This window comes from Desmodus rotundus, chromosome 3, assembly GCF_022682495.2.
Source record: "Desmodus rotundus isolate HL8 chromosome 3, HLdesRot8A.1, whole genome shotgun sequence".
NCBI classification, from domain to species: Eukaryota; Metazoa; Chordata; class Mammalia; order Chiroptera; family Phyllostomidae; genus Desmodus; species Desmodus rotundus.
Window position 1 is genome coordinate 68,977,049 of NC_071389.1, and position 17,734 is coordinate 68,994,782.

The 17,734-nt window shown below is 46.8% G+C and overlaps 1 protein-coding gene across 3 annotated transcripts in view; it reads right to left on the minus strand.

Annotated features, from left to right (window-relative positions):
- BCAR3 (BCAR3 adaptor protein, NSP family member) overlaps positions 1 to 17,392 on the minus strand; it is a 116,777-nt gene extending 99,385 nt beyond the window's left edge. The window contains exon 1 of one of the 3 annotated variants that reach the window (XM_045199409.2): positions 17,372 to 17,392. The gene's annotated coding sequence lies outside the window, so the exon portion shown is untranslated. Of the gene's footprint in view, positions 1 to 4,103; positions 4,123 to 5,136; positions 5,316 to 17,371 lie in introns of those variants that run through there. The other 2 variants (XM_024565370.4, XM_053920071.2) reach the window with 2 other exon arrangements.
- Positions 17,393 to 17,734: the final 342 nt, after the last annotated feature.

Below are 17,734 nucleotides of genomic sequence, written 5' to 3' on the forward strand. Positions count from 1 at the left end.
AATCTGGCTGCACATTAAGAAGCCTCCAGAAAGCTTTTAAAATCCCAACACCCAGCTCTGGCCGGGTAGCTCAGTTGGTTAGAGCGTCCTCCAGGTACGCCAAGGTTATGGGTTCCATCCTAAGTCAGGGCACATACAGGAATCAACCAATGAATGCATGAATAAGTAGAACAACAAACCGATGTCTGTCTCTCGCTGTCTCAGTCTCAGTGGGAAGGACCCTGGCAGCAGTCTTTTAAACGTTCCTTGCTACAGTCCAAAGTAGAGGCAGGGTTGACAACCACTGGATAGGTGAGTCTCTTTGGTACAGAGCAACTTACACTCAGATGTGTATACTTGGGTAACAGAACAGAATGACAATAAGGAAGTCATTCAGTCAACAGAAGCGTTCATTCCTTCTTCTATTCAACACCCGTTTAAAGAGGGCCTCCTATGTGGTAAGCGCCGTGCCGGGTGAGGGGACAGTGTCGAACAACTATCCTCATGAGGTCACGACTCTATGGAGGAAACAGATAGTAAGTAATGACTGTTGTTGGGGACTCTCAGTGCTATGGGGGTCCATGAAGTGGGGCCCAGGGCCTAACGGCCCTGGAAAGGCTTCCCTGAGGAAAGGATGCTGACCTGAAGGATGTGAAGCAGAGTTTAACAACTGGAGGGAGAAGGTCATCCAGGTGGAAGTATCTAGAGCCTTCTCAGATACAGACAAATTAAGTATACACAGGCTAGGCTCTCTGTACAACTCTCTGCCCCTACACTGGAACTCTTCCCCATTAAAATACAGCCTTGTCCTGTGTCTAGTCACTTGGAAAGCCTGGCTCAGCCCTGGGCCCTGTGTCAAGCTTGAATCAGTCCAGCGTTGGGGGAGGTGGGCCCAGCCCAGACACATAAATTCAAAAATAAAACAACTAAAAGTAGGGCAGGGGATGGAGGGGAAACTACAGGGAGAAGGAGCTCATGTGCAATCTGTGAGTTGCTCTTTTTCTTACTTGAGCTTTATATTTACTTTATTATTAAATAATAAAGCACTTTTAATTTTTCCAGACTCCAGGACCCAGGGGGAAATCCAAGGGATGGAAGTGCATGGGTGTAGCTTGAATCTAGGTTCAAGGTAAGGACTTTTCATTTCGACAGAGAAGCCACTTACCACATCTGACCACTAGGCAGAATCTCAGCATGTTATATGTAGATGGGATCTCAGAGAATCAAGCCCTTTCCTTCTTCCAGATAAGGAAATAAATGTTCATTCATTCAATATATATTCTCTGAAGGTTTACAGTGTACCAGGGCTGAGGATACAATAAACCAGACAAGGTCTGGCTCTTACAGGGCCTACACTGTAATGTGATGGGGGAGTCCAACCAACACAGACAAGAAAACAAGCTAGGCCCCACCCCAATCACTAGGGCACTAAAGAACACGAAACAAGATGGAATGATGGAATATGCAGGCTGGGGATGGATGGTTATTTTAAGTTAGGGTGGTCTGGGCAGGCCTCTCTAAAGAGGAAATAATGACATGAGACCTGAAAAGAGAGAGAGAGAGAGAGAGAGAGAGAGAGAGAGAGAAGGAGCTAATCAGAAGAAGATCAGAATGGAGTTCCAGGCAGGAGATTCTGCGAACTGAAGGCCTCGAGGTGGGGACACATGGTGGGAAGAGCACCGAGGAGACTAAATCCAGCTCTGCCGTCTCTGGCTCCGTGTTTTCTCCACTTGGAGATGTTTCTGTCGTGATGTTTGTAGTCATCATATACTTCTTACGTACTATTTGATTTTGAAAATTCAAACATGGTCTGACTCGGAACTTAGGCCTGCTTTGGAGTCGGACACTGAGAGGTTCAAATCCCCACTCTGACATTGACTGACCAGCAGTATGGCCTGGGACAAGTCACTCAACCACTCTGACAGTTTCTCGTTTGTAAAAATAGATAAACAATATCTATGTCACAGTCTTATAGGGAAAAGTAAATGTGATTGTGTATGGAGCACCCTCAACATACAGCCAGCGCTCAATAAACAGCAGGTCTCCTCTAAGCAGGGCAGGGGCCACGTCTGTCTTGCTTGTCCCTGTATCCCTGTTACAATGACAGTTCACAAAGGAAGTCACTGATGCTGGGCAAGAAGTGCCAGGAAGGATGAGGAGGGGAATCTTTTAGCCTAAAGCAATGCATGTAAACACACCGGCCAAGTAGGATGTAGACACACACACACACAGGCACACAGTGAGCATGTGTGCCGTCTTTAAAGAAGAGCCCAGGTGACACTCCGGCCACCACACGTCACCTCTCTCCACTGTGCAGGGAAACGGACACAGCATCCTGCCTCAGTCCAATGCCCGGTCTTAAAATGTTTACAGTCACGCACCGTGTAACAACGTATCAGTCAGCGAGGGACCACATACACGACAGTGTTCCCACAACATTATAATGGCCCTAAAATCCCTATTGCATAGTGATGTCGTAGCCATCATGATGCAATATGTTACTCACGTGTCTGTGTGGTGCTGGTGCCACGCAGACCCACCGGGCTGCCCGTCGTGTAACAGCCCAGCACGTACCATTATGTGCTGTCATTTCAGAGTGTGTTCTTCCTACTTATAAAAAAAACAATTGGCTGTAAAACTGTGCGCCATGGTAACACCAGCAGCAGACTCACGTATCCTGTGTTTGATTTAATCTCATGTTGCTTTATAAATTGAGTGTAGCCTAAGTGTACCGTGTTTATAAAGTCCACAACAGTGTGGAGTAATGTCCGAGGCCTTCCCATCCACTCGTACTCACTCACTGACTCACCCAGAGCAACTTCCAGTCCCGCAAGCTCCATTCATGGTAAGTCCCTTACACAGGTGTAGCATTTTTTATCTTTGGTACTGTACTTTTACTGTACCTTTCCTGGGTTTAGATATGTTTAGATACATAAATACTTACCATTGCGTTACAATTGCCTACAGCATTCAGCCCAGGAACAGGTTTATTGCCTAAGAGCAATAGGCTACACCATACAGCCAACGTGGTAGTAGTCTATCCCATGTGGGTCTGTGTAAGTGCATTATAGGATGTTCCCATGATGATGAGATCACGTAACAATGCTTTTCCCAGAATGCATCCCTATCGCTAAGTGGTGCATGACTGTACAAAGGTCAAAGACTCTGTATCTTGATATGAAAATGAGACCCATGTGAACGTTGAAAGAGCTGAAATCTCAGCAGGGACAAGCAAGCCCGACAAGCTTCCAACCCACGTGCCACCTTCCAGACTCTGCGGCTGTGCTTGGAAATGCTTGCGAATAGTTTACCAAGATGTGTCAAAGAAGCTGCTGACCACGTGGAGTCAAGGCAGAGATAAGCGGCCCACTTACCTGGATTTTCCTATTTTACTTCTGATATGAGATATTTTCAACTCACACGCATAGATGATCATCTGAAGTGTGCTTTAAGAGCTTTCTATATTTTAAACTCTGGAAATGTAACTGCCTTGGCTGCCCTATTATGACCTTGGCAGAGAATTTGCAATTTGTATATGTACTTTTATATCTTCTCTGCAGAGTCAGAGAGGGGGAAGAGATGGAACAACCGCACACATAAAATCGGTTTATCTACTAAAAATGAAGTTTTGCTTGGGTTTAAAAATTAAGAGTATCCCTTTATTTTTGAAGTAAACTCAGTAAAGTCCGGCCAAATGACTGAAGTATGAATAATTCTCCCATGGATTTTACTTCAAGCACCCAGAGCACAGGATTTACACGATAAGGTTCTTAAGATTAGCATCCATTGGACTGGCAGTCCTTTCTATATGAATGGGGGGGCCTGAAGTCTGGGTGAGTCATCCTGTAACTGCCAGCCTTAGCAGCAGTTCAGAGAAAGCTGGAGTGGGGGCGAGCGAGCCCTCGGCATGGCAAGCTGTTTACATCATATTCCATACGCCCCCTTGCACACCTGCGTACAACCGCGTGGTCTGCGGCTTCCCCATTATCTGACGGGCAGCCCCTCCCCACTCTGGACCCTACTCTGCTGAGCCACGCCCCCCCCGGCACCGAGGCCGCCCCCCTTGCCGGATCTGGCCCCAGACCTTGGCAACACGCAGGGAGATTATCCGCTCTCAAACTGACCTTCCTTCCACCAATGTATTCTCTTTGGAGAGATCTGCGTAGCCTTGGAAGATAAGAGTCAAGGTTTAAACGAATGTCCTGAATGCCTGGCTCATTTTCGATCTCAGCTAATGACTCTTTTACGTAAAAGCAGTAACGAAGCTAGGCAACAGGTCTTTCCCCTTTGCACCTTGCTTCAAGCGAATTAACACCAAAACCAGAATGTTCCACCCCTCAAAACCCCAGCCACGACCCGCCCCCATCCCCACGGAACGCGAGGCCTGTCCAAGCAGCTCCCGAGCTCACTCGATCTCTCCGGACGAGTGTCTACACCTGATGAAACTTTTAAAGGGGTGGCAGCCTCAGCTGGTGGAGAAAGATGGTCTGATACGGGAGTCTCCTTCCGTCCCTGCCTCCACCTCCCCTCCCCTCCCCTGCCCTCCCCTCTCCTCTCCGACGCAGACAGGGCGACACAACCGACTATTCATTCTTTCCCAACAAAGGGAGAGAGGGAGGGAGATGTTGTCAACAGTTACACGACAGGCTCCTTCGCTTTCTTTGCAAACTTTCCAAGAGATTAGTGGAGAAACTCGCCTCACTGAAGCCGAGCCCCCTGGCCTCGGCGTCCCCTGACTGCGGCCGGTCTCAGCACAGAGATGGGACTGGGGGGAAGGCTGGCCGAGCAGCCTGGAAGGGCAGGGGTTCGGGAGAGGCCAGTCCCAGGGAAGATGCCAGTCCCAGGGAAGATGCCACGAGCAAAGGGCAGAGATGCTCGCCACAAGCCGACCGGCGCCTCCCTCCGCGGCCGCGTTTGGGGAATCCCAGCAGTTCAGCTCCCCCTGCCCCGTACCCCCAAGTCCCATCGCACTTCAGCTACTCCAGACCCCAAACACCAGCTCAGCTGGGAGGCTGGGGACGAAGTGGGAGCACCGGCTCTATTTTCCCTGTAGCCTAAACTTTCTCCGACCAACCTCCCAGCCAGTCCTTCTTGGGAGCGAGAAGCTGAGACTCCCCGGGAGGAGCAGCACCCCTGCGGACACGCGCTCAGGCTCACCTCCCGGCACCCTGCTCCGATCGTCTCCGCAGGGGATCAGAGGCTCCGCATCACACTGCGGCTGCTCCCGGAGCGCGGCGGCTCATAGTCTGCGGGGCGCGCCTGCTGAGAAGCCCGCGGCTCGCCCGTGCGCTCGGGGCTGCGGCTGTGGCTCCAGCCCGGGCAGCTGCCGGCGCGGCTCTGAGCGGGTGGCGCGCGCGGGCCCTCAGCTGGCGCTGTGAGCTTGGCGGCCCCACCCCCAGCGGGCCGATCCTCGCGGCCAGCTCCCGGCCGAACCTCCCGCGACTGAAGCGCGGTGACCTCTGCTTGCCCGCCTCCGCTGGGGTTTTAGAGTGTAGCTCTGCAGTATCTGCCCGAGAAGACAGTCCGCAAATGTAGATAGACCACTTCTCACTCCTCCCCCCTCCCCACGATATTTAATTACCCAGCAGATCTGCTTTGTTCGACTGCAGACACCTGGCTGGCTTTCAGTTTAAAGGCCTTTGATGGGATAAAAATCCAGGTAACCATAAATAACCAAGCCATGAGAAGAGGCAAATCCATCACACCCGCCTGGGTATATGGAAAGCAAAGTGGGAGGTAAAAGTTGCTGCTTCGGTACTAGATGGCTTGGTGGGGTGAAAAACTAGAGCCAACTGCAGGACTTACATATCAGACACCAACACCTATTATGAAACTATAGAAATTGTAACTGGCGACGAGAACAAGGGTATACAATAGAATAGGGAGTTCAGAAACAGACCTACATTACGTGGTCCTGGATTTGTGTCAAAGATGCTGATGCGTTGGGAAAGGATGGTCTGTATTTTCTGTCAATGATGCTAGATCAGCTGGAGACCCATTTGGAGAAAAAAGAAGAACCTTGACCCCCTACCTCACACCATACCAAAAAAATCAATTCCAGATGGATTTCAAATCTACACTTTAAAGATAAAACAATAAAACTATCCAAAGTAAATATCAAAAAATATCTTCAGACCTTGAGATAGGCAAAGACTTTTTAAACATATATAGTACTACCTATAAAGGAAAAAAAACTGAACATTGAACAACATTAAGATTAAGAACCTGCTCGTCAAAAGACCCCATCAGTGAAAAGGCAAGCCACAGAGAAAAGATCATTGCAACGTATATATGCAAAAAAGGACTTGTATGCAGAATATACAAAGAACATTTACAAATCAGCAAGAATAAGGCAGAAAATGCAATTGAAAAACAGGCAGAATATCTCAACAGGCATTTCTCAAGAGGGAATAAATAGGCATTTCTCAAAAAAGTCAACCGACATATGAAAAAACTCTCAATTATTAATCATCCCAGAAATGCAAACTGAAGTTACAATGTGATCTCACTCACACCCACGAGACTGGCTAAAATTAGACAACTTGTATGAGGGGGGACCAAAAAACACCCCAGAATTTATTTATAAAAATTGTGTATTTATTTTTACATGTTTAAACTTCAGTCACCTTCAACGTTTTTTCCACTGCTCAGAACAGTTTTTGAACTCCTCAATTTTGACGCCTTTTAGTGCTTCTGCCTTTTTTTTTTTTGCTTTACCTCTTCCATATCAGCAAAATGTTTCCCTTTGAGGATTTTTTTTTCAATCTGGGGAAACAAAAAAAGTCCCTTGGGGGCGAGATCGGGTGAGTAGAGAGGGTGGGCACAAGGGTCATGCCATTTTTGGTCAAAAGCTGCTGAGCACTCAGAATGGTGTGGGCAGGTGCGCTTGTAAATCACCCATCATGAAATGGGCAAACACCTTGAGTCTTCAAAAAAACTCACTGAAGCTGAACGCAGCCTCTCACAACAACGCCAGGTGGTACACTGATGCAGATGGGTTCCTAGAACACTCACCTAGCATGGGTGTACTACAAGGGGCCAGGCCTCCAGAAGATAATTCCCGGGTTTTTGGGGGTCTACCCTCATACAACATTTTGGAAACCTGTTTAGCATTAGCCTATGACTTTGTAGCAGCAATTCCATCCCTAGGTATATACCCAATAGAGATATATGCACATATTCTCCAAACACATGTTCAAAATGTTTATAGGATCTCTGTTTATAACGGCTCAAAAGAAACAAGCCAAGCATCCATCTACGAAGGAGAAATGAACCGTGTGGAACACTATACAGTAGTGAGGATGAGTGAACTGCACCTACACTCAACAAGATGCACAACTCTCACAAAATATGTTGGTGGGGTGAGAGAGGCTGGACACAAATGGGCACAAATCTAGATGATACTAAAGCTGAAGACAGCGATTATCTTGAGGGGTGGGTCGTGATGGAAAGGGAACCCAGATGGGGTTCTAGGTGCTCGTACTACAGGTGTGCCTCAGAGACACTGTGGGTCTCGCTCCAGACCACTGCAATGCCATGAGCATCACAATACAGTGACTGGTAATGTCTTTGCTGGTGGAGGGCCTTGCCTTCAATTTGTAAAAAATGCCACATCCGTCAAGTGCAATAAAGTGAGGTACGATCAAACAAGGTATGCCTATGTTCTATTTCCTGGTCCACAGGCTGGTTACATAGAAGTGTCTACTTTATAAAAAGTAACTGTCCCTCACTTTATTTTTTTAAAAATTTGGTTTGTGCACCAATCTGCATATATGTATTACTCCAGTAAAAATGTTTTTATAATTGTGCCATTTTGGGGATATTTTATATCACCTTCATCCCCCTGAGAAAGAACTGTTGGCAAGTTTGCAAGATTCTCAGTGCAGCATCCTTCAGAATGAGTTTCTACATTTTCCTTATGAGTGTTTTTGTAGCTTGGTTTTTATCTCCCATACCTCATTAGAAGCACAAACTTTTATTTTTGTTGGATTTTCCCAAAGTGCTCAGTACAGTGAATGTCAAAGAGACCAGCTGGTACATTTCTAAACCAAACTGTCAGAAATGCATTTACTAACTTTCTGCTGTTCTGGGGTGCTAACACTTACTCTGGTTGCTTTTGATTTTCAAAATTCCCTGATCCTCCTTCTGCACGGTACATCATGGGGAGGTAGCCATAACAAAGGACCAAGAGACAGTTCACACCCAGAGAAACCTGAGCAAGTCACAGTTCCTCTCAGTTTCTCCATTTCCTCATGAGTGAGTGGGTGAATAAATGTGAGCAGGCAAGAAAATAATGGATGTGAAAGTGCCTAGCATATACAATAGCAGTGACCATTAACTATTACTGGAATTGATGAAACATTCAATCATTTGTCTTTACAATACCCCTGTGATAAGAAGTATCTTTATGCCCATTATATGGGAGGAAACAGACTCAGAAAGGTTAAGAACCTAATCAACAAAACAAACAAACTAGCAAAATAGAACCAGAGACATGGAAATAAAGAACAAACTGACAGTGACCAGAGGGGAGGAGGGAGAGGGATAACGGGCGGGGCGGGGGAGGGAAAAAAGGGGTCAAGTCAAGGAACATGTATGAAGGACCCACGGACACAGACAATGGGGGAGATTGAATGTGGAAGGTGAGGGGTGGGTAGGGCAGGGGAGAGTAATTAATGGTGGAAAAATGGGGAAACCATAATTGAACAACAATAAAATTTTTTTTTAAAGAAGCATCTCCATGGCCATTTATATGGGAGGAAACAGACTCAGAGAGGTTAAGTAACTTCAACCATAAATTGATTCAAGAGATATTTGTTGCATGCCTACTATGTGCCAAGACCCGTGGCTAGTAAGAAGCAGAAGTAGACTTTGAGTTATGGATTTTTAACTTCAAATTCAGAATCAGGTATTTTAACTTCAAGTTCAGTGGTCTTTTCACCATAACACAGCTGCTTTCACATTTGTATCCCCAGTGCCCAGCACATAGTAAGTGCTCAATACATTAATAGGAGTGTTTTATTTTTTTAAAATGTATTTATTGATTCCAGAAAGAGAGGAAAGGAGAAAGAGATGGGGTTGCCTCTATTCCACTCCCTGACCAAGAACTGAACCCACAACCCATGCATGTGCCCTGACTGGGAATGGAACCTGTGACCTTCAGGTTTTCAGAATAGCTCTCCAACCAACAGAGCCACACCAGCCAGGACAATAGGAGTATTTTAATATAATCTTTTGTTTGGGGAGTATTCACATGGCTCACAAACTGAAATATTAATGTAATTGTATAATAGTAAAATGCCCCTCTCTTAACCCTGTCTCCCACCTTCTCGCTGTAGTTAGCAACTGCTGTGAGTACAGTGTGCGTGACCAGAGCTCTTCTAAGTGAGTGTGAGTTTCTCCCACCCTACACAAAAGTGACACATTCTACCTATAGTTCAACACTTTGCCTTTTTTTTTTTTTCACTTAACAGTATATCTTGGAGATTTTCTCATTAAATTCTGGCATTCCTTTGAAGAGATGTACCATAATTTATTCCATCAGTGTTCTATTGATGGATATTTAGGTTGTTTTCAGTCCTATCTTACTACAAACAAGACAGCAATGAGTAACCTTGTACATATGTCATTGGTGTGCGCAAGTGTATACGTACGATAAATTTCCAGAGGTAAAAGTGCTGACTCGAAGGATATATACTTCTGAAATGTTGGCATGCAATGCCAAATTGCCTTCTACAGGGATTGTATTCAATACCTGCTTATACTCCCCAGCAATATAAGAAAATACCAATTTCCCCAAATCCTAGTCAGAATGTATTATGAAACTTTTGATTTTTTGTCAACCCAATGAGTAAAATGAATTTTAGTACACTTTTAATTTGCATTTGTCTTATAGTAAGTGAGGCTGCATGTCTTTTCCTGTTTAGTAGCCATTAGCTTTTCCTTTTGGGAATTTGTACTTCCCTTTGTCTACCCACCTGTACCTCTTTTTATATAGGTTTTCTAGGACCTCCTATATCAGGAAGCTCAGCTCTTCGTGGTATGAGCTGCTACAATTTTTTTCCTACAACAATGTTAAACAAAAGAAGTGATATGTGCAAAGCACGGTTATTTTAGGAAGCTCACTCTGAAAGCCATGCAGAGTGAACTAGAGAGAGCCGAGGCAGGACACTGATTAGACTACGGCCACTGTCACATGGCAAGGGCTGACTCGCTGGCGACAGTGGGAATGAAAGGACCGAAATAGCCAGGTTATTACCAAGGACTAATTGGCAAGAGTTAATAATTAGCATTGATAACAAGGACAATAACAGTAGCCACAATTTGCTTAGGAGTAACAACCAGCCACGTACTTGTGCTAAGTGCTTTGTAAGTTTTGACCCATGAGCTGGTACTGTTATTGCCCCCACTTCACAAATGAGAAAAGTGAGTTTTGGCAGTTAAGGAACTTACCCAAATCCACACTGGATGTAAGGGGCAGCACCCAGGCTGACCCCGGGTCTCTCCCACCCCAGCTGCCTGGCAGAGGGAGGGAAAACGACCAAAGGTCTGCAGTAACGCCTGGCTGACGACCGAGATAGAAGCCCGGGAACAGCAGCCTCTGACTGGAGAGCAGCAGGCTCTGCTTTAGGTAAACTGAGCATTTTTCAAAGCCGTTCATATACACGATCTCTTCCCACAATGTCTCTGTGAGTCTAAGGAGGTGGGATACCCCTGTTTTACTGATGAGAAGACTGAGGCACCGCGAAATTAAATAACCGATCCCAGCTTAGAAGTCCTGTTCTCTGGGAAACCTTCCCTGAAACCCCGAAGAGGTCACGTACTTCAGTTACATGTACTTTTCAGCTTCCTTTCCTTCCTGAAATTTGTCACAGTTCAAAGTTATACATTTGTATCTGTTATTTCTGTTTAATATCTGCTGCTCTATGGACTAAAATCCATGTCTGTTTTGTTGTTGGTGTTCCTGGTTTGAGGCCGGGCACATTTTGGGCAGCCAGTGCATATTTACTGAGTGAATGAATGAGTGGATGAATTCCAGGCTTGTAGATCCCTTGTCCTTTAATCTCTATTACATCCAAGAGCTCCCTATCAGCTAAATAAATATAACGCCATGGATGTGGGCTGTGCTGTAAACAATTTTAGGGTTCAAGTCTACAGCCAGCGTTCACATTAATGTTTAAACAGCAAACCCCTGGGCTGCTTCAGCCGCAGGGACATGGGAATGGACACCATAGCCAGTGACATGAAGCTGATGGCTTTTGGGCTGTGCAAGAGGCTTTGTTAGGGAGCACCCAACCTCATGTTGATCCCCTCCTGCCACAACGTAACTCGTTAAGTCCCACCCTGTGACGTCACTAGTTAACAGGTAGCTGGGGCAGGCATTGGGGAAAAAGTATGTTAAGGAAGAATAACTTTTCAAATTCCAGGTTTGTCCAGACCTAATTGGTAAGAAGTAAGGAACAACAAATGTTTAAACTATAATCAATGAAGACCAAACAGAAAATCTGACCTTGAACAACGGTAGACAGAGAGACTGAGAACTCCCTGAAGTTAATATGCAATAAAATTCTGATACGAAGAGCTGGCAGCTCTGATACGGACCGTAGCAGCAATGTTGCAGTATTTTCTGGAGCCTTCCCCTCTAGAGATAGCCATGGACTTGGTCATGGGAATCCCCAGACTACCAAGTGGGGAAGTCAACCCAGCTTCCTGCAGACCTGTGTGCTGGCTGCAAACTCACTGTCATGTCAGCTAGAGAAGTCACTGTAGGAGGGCGACAGCTGGATCAGTAAATGTATACTGCAAATGTATACTGAATGAATGAACGTATAAAGGTATACTGCAAATGTATACTGAATGAATGAACGTATAAACGCACACTGAATGAGTGAATGAATGAATGGGTGAAAAGAGATGGTGCTCTACACAGGCTCACTTTCCACACAAGGTGCACCTCAACCTGATAGTCTACATCTGAACAGCCTGTTTCAGGACTGGCTTTTATCACCAAACTCTGGACACTTGCTCCCCAGTTACTTCCTTAATCTGATGACCAGATATGCACTATTCAACAATTAGATGGAAATGCTCCAAAATGTCTCTGAATAGTTATGAAGTTCCATATTATTTTCATTTCCTTACTTACACAGTTCTTTTTCTTTTTTTTAGTAAGCATGTATTATTTTATTTAATTTAAAAAACAAATTCATGGAGGGCCTACTGTGCAGGAAGCATCGCCAGCCCAAGGAGACATGAAGGTGAGAACGTCCTCGGGAATGCACACCCCATGGAGAACATAGCGCACACACCAAGCGGGGAAGGACCGGCTGCGACAGAGGTTGCCTGTGCGGTAGCAATGCACCGACACGAGAGATTAAAAGTGTTGGGGGACAGACTACTGGTGCTGGTGAAAATGAAGGAGAGGGAGGAGTTTTAGGGAAAAGTGCTTTACTGTGGCAATAACGAGAGAGGAAACAAGCATTTGTAAAACTATCACGTTCGCCACTGGCTGCCACCTTGAGCTATGACAGGAAAGGGTTCTGTCCGGAGATTCAGGCTGCCCCACTGGCAGGTGGAGGCGAACCGCGCCAGCACTGTTCTGGAGCAGAAGAAGGGGCCGGGATAGCTGGAGGGGACGAAGGGAACGCGAAGCCTGCCAGCTCCCTTACTCAGGAGGAGCCAGACTGACGTGAACGCCTAACTGGTTTGGGTGCGCGCATTCCACCTTTGAGATCAAAGTTGGCGTTCCAGACACGCGGACTTCAGTCTAGGACAGTGAGTCCCTACCAGCGTGCCGCAAGAGGCACATGGTGTGCTCTCAGGAACTTTTGGAGCGCTCAGTACCTGACTGTTTAGTCAGGGGCACTGACCTCTTTCCTTCAGATTGTCAAGTAAAAACATGACAACGGCCAACACAACAATACCTAGCTGGTGCGAATGAATCTAAATTTACCTAATTTTTGGTCAGATCAGCAAAAAATATATTTTTTGGTGGGCCACAGAATTTTGGTCATTAGTTTGTATGTGCCGGGAAATGAAAAAGGTTGAACACCACTGTCTAAGAGAATGGCTTGTGAGACGTGTGTAGGAGTCACGTACCATCTTCCCCAGAACTCTTATCACGTAAACCTTCATCCTGAGCTGCTCACTCCGTTGTGTGAGGCATTGATCTCTCTCTATAGGCCTTTTTGTTGTTGTTGGAAGGAACAATGTTAACCCTTAAGGACGACCCAATAGAAAACTAGCTCTGAACACATGCTTTGCCCAGCAACTCACTTCTAGGAATCTGTGCTAAGGAAACACTCACCTGCACACTCCAAGATATTCATGGCAGCACTTTTCTCCGCTTAAAAATGTATTTCTGTGCAGAGGGATGATGACTAGGGATCAGAGCACATTTATACTATAGCACGCACTACGCAGCTAGCAAGAAAAACATGGAAAGACATTATTAAGTGAAAAAGGCAAGTTGACCCATTAATGTAAAAGCAACAAACATATTTGCGTGGAATCATGTGTCTGTGTGTACAAACCATCTGAAAAAACTTCCTCCCATCAAACTGTTTGAGAGGCGAGAGTGACAGGCGAACAAGAGGGGACTTTGCTCTTTCCTTCACGTTATTCTAAACTGTTTGAATTTCCCCAGTGAGCCACCAGGTGCTTCACAACTTCACGCAGTGCTCACTGTGAGCTTTCTGTACACTAACTCCCTGACTCGCAGCAATAACCCTATGAGACAGCACTGTTCTTACCCTCCTTCGTAGATGAGGACAAGGTCCCTCTCACGGCACGCAATAATAGGTAAAGGTGCTGAGCTTTGAACCCAGGCCATCTGGCTCAGGCCTCGTGCTCTTCTTAGTCACTAGGCTGTAGCATCTCAAAAAGATTGCCTAAGTGAACAAATAGCACTGCTTTTAGCGTCAGACACACTTGCATTTGAATCCCGGGTTTTGCTGATTAGCCGCGTGCTTCTTGGCAAGCGTCTTACTTGTAGGTCAGTCTGCCCAGCTGTAAAACAGGCGATGACAGCCACACACCTCAGGAGACGGTTGTGAGAACTACGCAAACTGTGTGGTGCCAGGCGCTCCGTGAGCACTTGATGAATACACACTGTTTCCTCTACTGAGATCAAACACCAGCCCTTTAACGTGCATTACATTAACTGGCTGTTTTCTCGATTGGCTGCTTGGCAGCATCTGGTGCTTCAAGGGTAAGTGGAGAAGGAGAACTTGGAAATAAGGGGAAATTGGCTTAGTCTGCAGGGGCAAACACAAGGCCCGTGGGCCGAATCCGGCCCTCCACCTTGTTTCTACCAGGCAGCAGCGCTGAGCTCCTTTCCCCTAGTTAAGGAGTTACATTTACACAGTCCTAAATTACATTCAGCCCTTTGAAGGCAACCGTGAGGCTGATGTGGGCTCCAGTGAAAATGAGTTTGACACCCCTGGCTTGGACCAAGAAAATAGAAGATGACAACCAGAAGCAGATTGGCAAGACCCAGAGCCGTCAGCCATTCTTCCAACAAGACGTGGACGTTGTGCAACTCACTGGCATGCGAGGGCCAGGGCGCGGGGGTCCCAGGGCCTGAGCAGGAGCAACGTTTTCTTTCGGTCAGACGCCCTTTGATTGCTAAACTGTGGATAAGTTTTAAAGCTGGGCTTTCCCTCTACTTTGGTGTAGGCTTCAAAAATGCCATGATGAAAAGTGACTAAAATTTTAAGTATCCCTTTGGAATGCAAATGCATGAAAGTGGTAGTATGATAGAGACTCTTGCATCTGCCAGTTTACTTTAAAAATAAATTATTTCCAACCTGTGATACTGCATCATCAGTAATGAAGTGCTTGCCACACACCTCAACCCCCCCATCCCAAGAGCAGCTGGAACAGCAAATAATAGGGCTGGGGGAGGTCCTCAGTTTGGCCCTTTCCTCCCTCCCGAGCACATGCGCAGGGACACACATTTGGACCATTTGGAAACTCCTTCAAGTGGCCCCGTTGACAGTATCTAGGTTACCAGGTACTAAGAACATAGTCAAGCACCCTTAGAATTGATACAGGTGTCCGCAGTGAAGGGGAGAGCACCAAAGTTTCTGTGGGAGGAAACACAGCCTAAATTTGAATAATAGCTAAGTCTGCCTGCTCTGGACTAAGAGCTTTACACACAGCATTTCAATGAACCCTTTAGCAACCCAAAGAGATGGAGGTTATTAAGCCCATTTTACAGATGAACAAACAGAGACAGAGTAAGCAGCCAAGTTCACGTAGCTAAGATGTGGATGCCCCTCAGCTGGACTCCCTGGCTCTGTTATCTATATCACCCCTCCACATGAGCCTGGTTTCTCAGAGTGAGCGGGAAAGTCTGGGTTGAATTGCTTGAGCGTGGCATCAAAGGACAAAATGACTTAAAAGAAGCAAGCTTCGTGGGTTAACGCAGTGCCTGGCATTTAATAGATATTTGTGAACTGGACTTTTGAAGGGAGTTTCAGACACAGGGTAGAGGTGGGTGGGAGTCTCCAGTGGGTAGGAAACCACAGTCTGGGCCTCCACGCACAGCTGACTTTCCCCCACTGCAGGAAACCACACTGACAGGTTCATAGGTGTGAGCCGTGAATTCCGAGCTCCCTGTCCTACCCAGGAGTGGTCTGGGAGTGGCAGCCCTGCCGTCCCTGGGGGGCTTGTCAGAAATGCCAAGCCTCAGCTCCACCCCAGAGTGACTGACTCAGAACCCGCATTTTAACTAACCTCCCAGGTGACTCGGTCAAGACGCCCCGCCCTGGCCCAGTAGCCCTCCAGCGAGGAAAAGCGCCAGTCCACGTCCTCAGCAGTCTGGGGAAGAAGTTCCTTTTTCCTGCTCTAGGCTTAAGGGGACTAACGCCACGTGCTGCCCTAGCCTCCTTCCGTTTGAAGGGCCACCCACGGGAGTGGGAGGCAGGCTCCTGGTCGTCAGCGTTTCCAGGAAGTTCCAACGCCTGTGAGCACCCATGTGACCTCTCTGTGTAGGACTCATGAACTTGAGGGTGTCAGAGGAGCTCTTCCTCCCAGCGTGACCAGGCAGTGATAAACGCGCCACATGGAAGGAAATTAGTGAATAATTCTCGATTTCTGAAGTGAGTCACACAGGCCTTTCTTGGAGACTGTGCTCCAGATGATTAGACTTGTGGTTTCTGTTTCTTTTTTTTTTCTCTTTAGTTATTCTTTTTATTTTAATTGAATTTATTGGGCTCACATTGGTAAATAAAATTATATAGGTTCCAGGGGTACAATTCTGTAACACATCATGTGTGTATTGTGCGTTCACCACCCCAAGTGGGTTTGTTTCTTAATTCAGAGCACACTGTTAACGAACACCTGGAGAGTGTCCCCCAAAGCACAAGGCGCTAGGGCAGCAGATCGGGGGTCCCTGTGGCACTTCATACGGAAATAATATTATATTGTTACTTTCGGTAACGAAGGTAAGATAAATGACAAGTAAGACGCTTCTGTAAACATGGACTCTGGTGATCTAGGTAACTACTGCAGTCAGAAAGCAATCATCAGCCGCTCCAGGGACCCTCATTCCCCGCTCTCTCCCTCCCACTCCCTTACCGTCCGCCTCCCATTGGCTGTGGCTCTCAGTGGTGACCAAAGGTGGCGGCCCTGTCTGCTGCTAGAGCACCTGTTATTGGCACTGTGTACGCTTTGCCTATTAATACTCACGACAGTACCTTGTGGTATTATTTGCCTATTTTATAGACGAGGAAACTGAGACTCCAGAAGTTAAGTTGTCCATGGTCTCGTGTCTAGAAAGCACCAGAGGACTGGAATACAGATGTAACAGGGATTCTAAAGCCCAGGGTCTCTCCCTCTATACCTGGCTGCTTCAACTTCACTTGCCTCCTTGTGGACTTATAGGTGAGAGACATATTAAGCTGAGTAGGGAATGGGGTGGCAGGGTGTCTTTGGTGCCTCTAAATCACCTCATACGGTGGCTGTCACCTCCAGTTCGGTGTCTGTCTGGTACCAGCTCCAGGATCCAGAGGTGCTCTGCATGAAGGGGACCTCACCACCAACACTACGACTCTGGGACGATTATCTAAGCCTATAAAGTTTGGGGGATGGTGTAAACTCCTTCCTGTTAGCTTTCTACTGGCTCTGTTCAGAAACACAGATAAGGTAACTGATAAAGCGCCTCTGCATTTGAAATTGAGACAAGTACTGGCCATTTGCTCTTGGGACCAAGCAGGACGAGAGCCAGACAATGGGGGCATAGAATGGTGGGCAGGAAAAGGAAAGCCAGTCAAAGGAAAGAGTGGCAGAGGAGCTGATCCATGTTCCAACCACCCTATTATTTATAGGTGAGACAGTCCTCAGAGGAGAGAGGATCCAAACCCAGACCCACAAATGATTCAACACTTACTCGCTCTGGGGCACGCTGTTCAGTCTGCCCCCAGGACGCCAGGGGTTGAGTCTGCTACAGGTCTTTCACAGTAGAGCTCTCCGAGGGAATCTTTGCTGACTATCTAAAATGTGAGGCCTCAGCCTGATCAGCGTGGCTCAGTGGTTGAGTGTTGTCCTGCAAAGTGAAAGGTTGCAGGTTTGATTCCCAGTCAGGACACAGGCCTGGGTTGCAGGCCCCGTCCCTGATTGGGGCACATACAAGGGGTGGCCAATCAACATTTCTCTCACACATCAATGTTTCTCTCCCTGTCCTTCTCCCTTCCTTCCCCTCTCCCCATCCTCACTTCTCTCCTCTTCCCTGGCTCAGCTCTCCCTGTTCCCT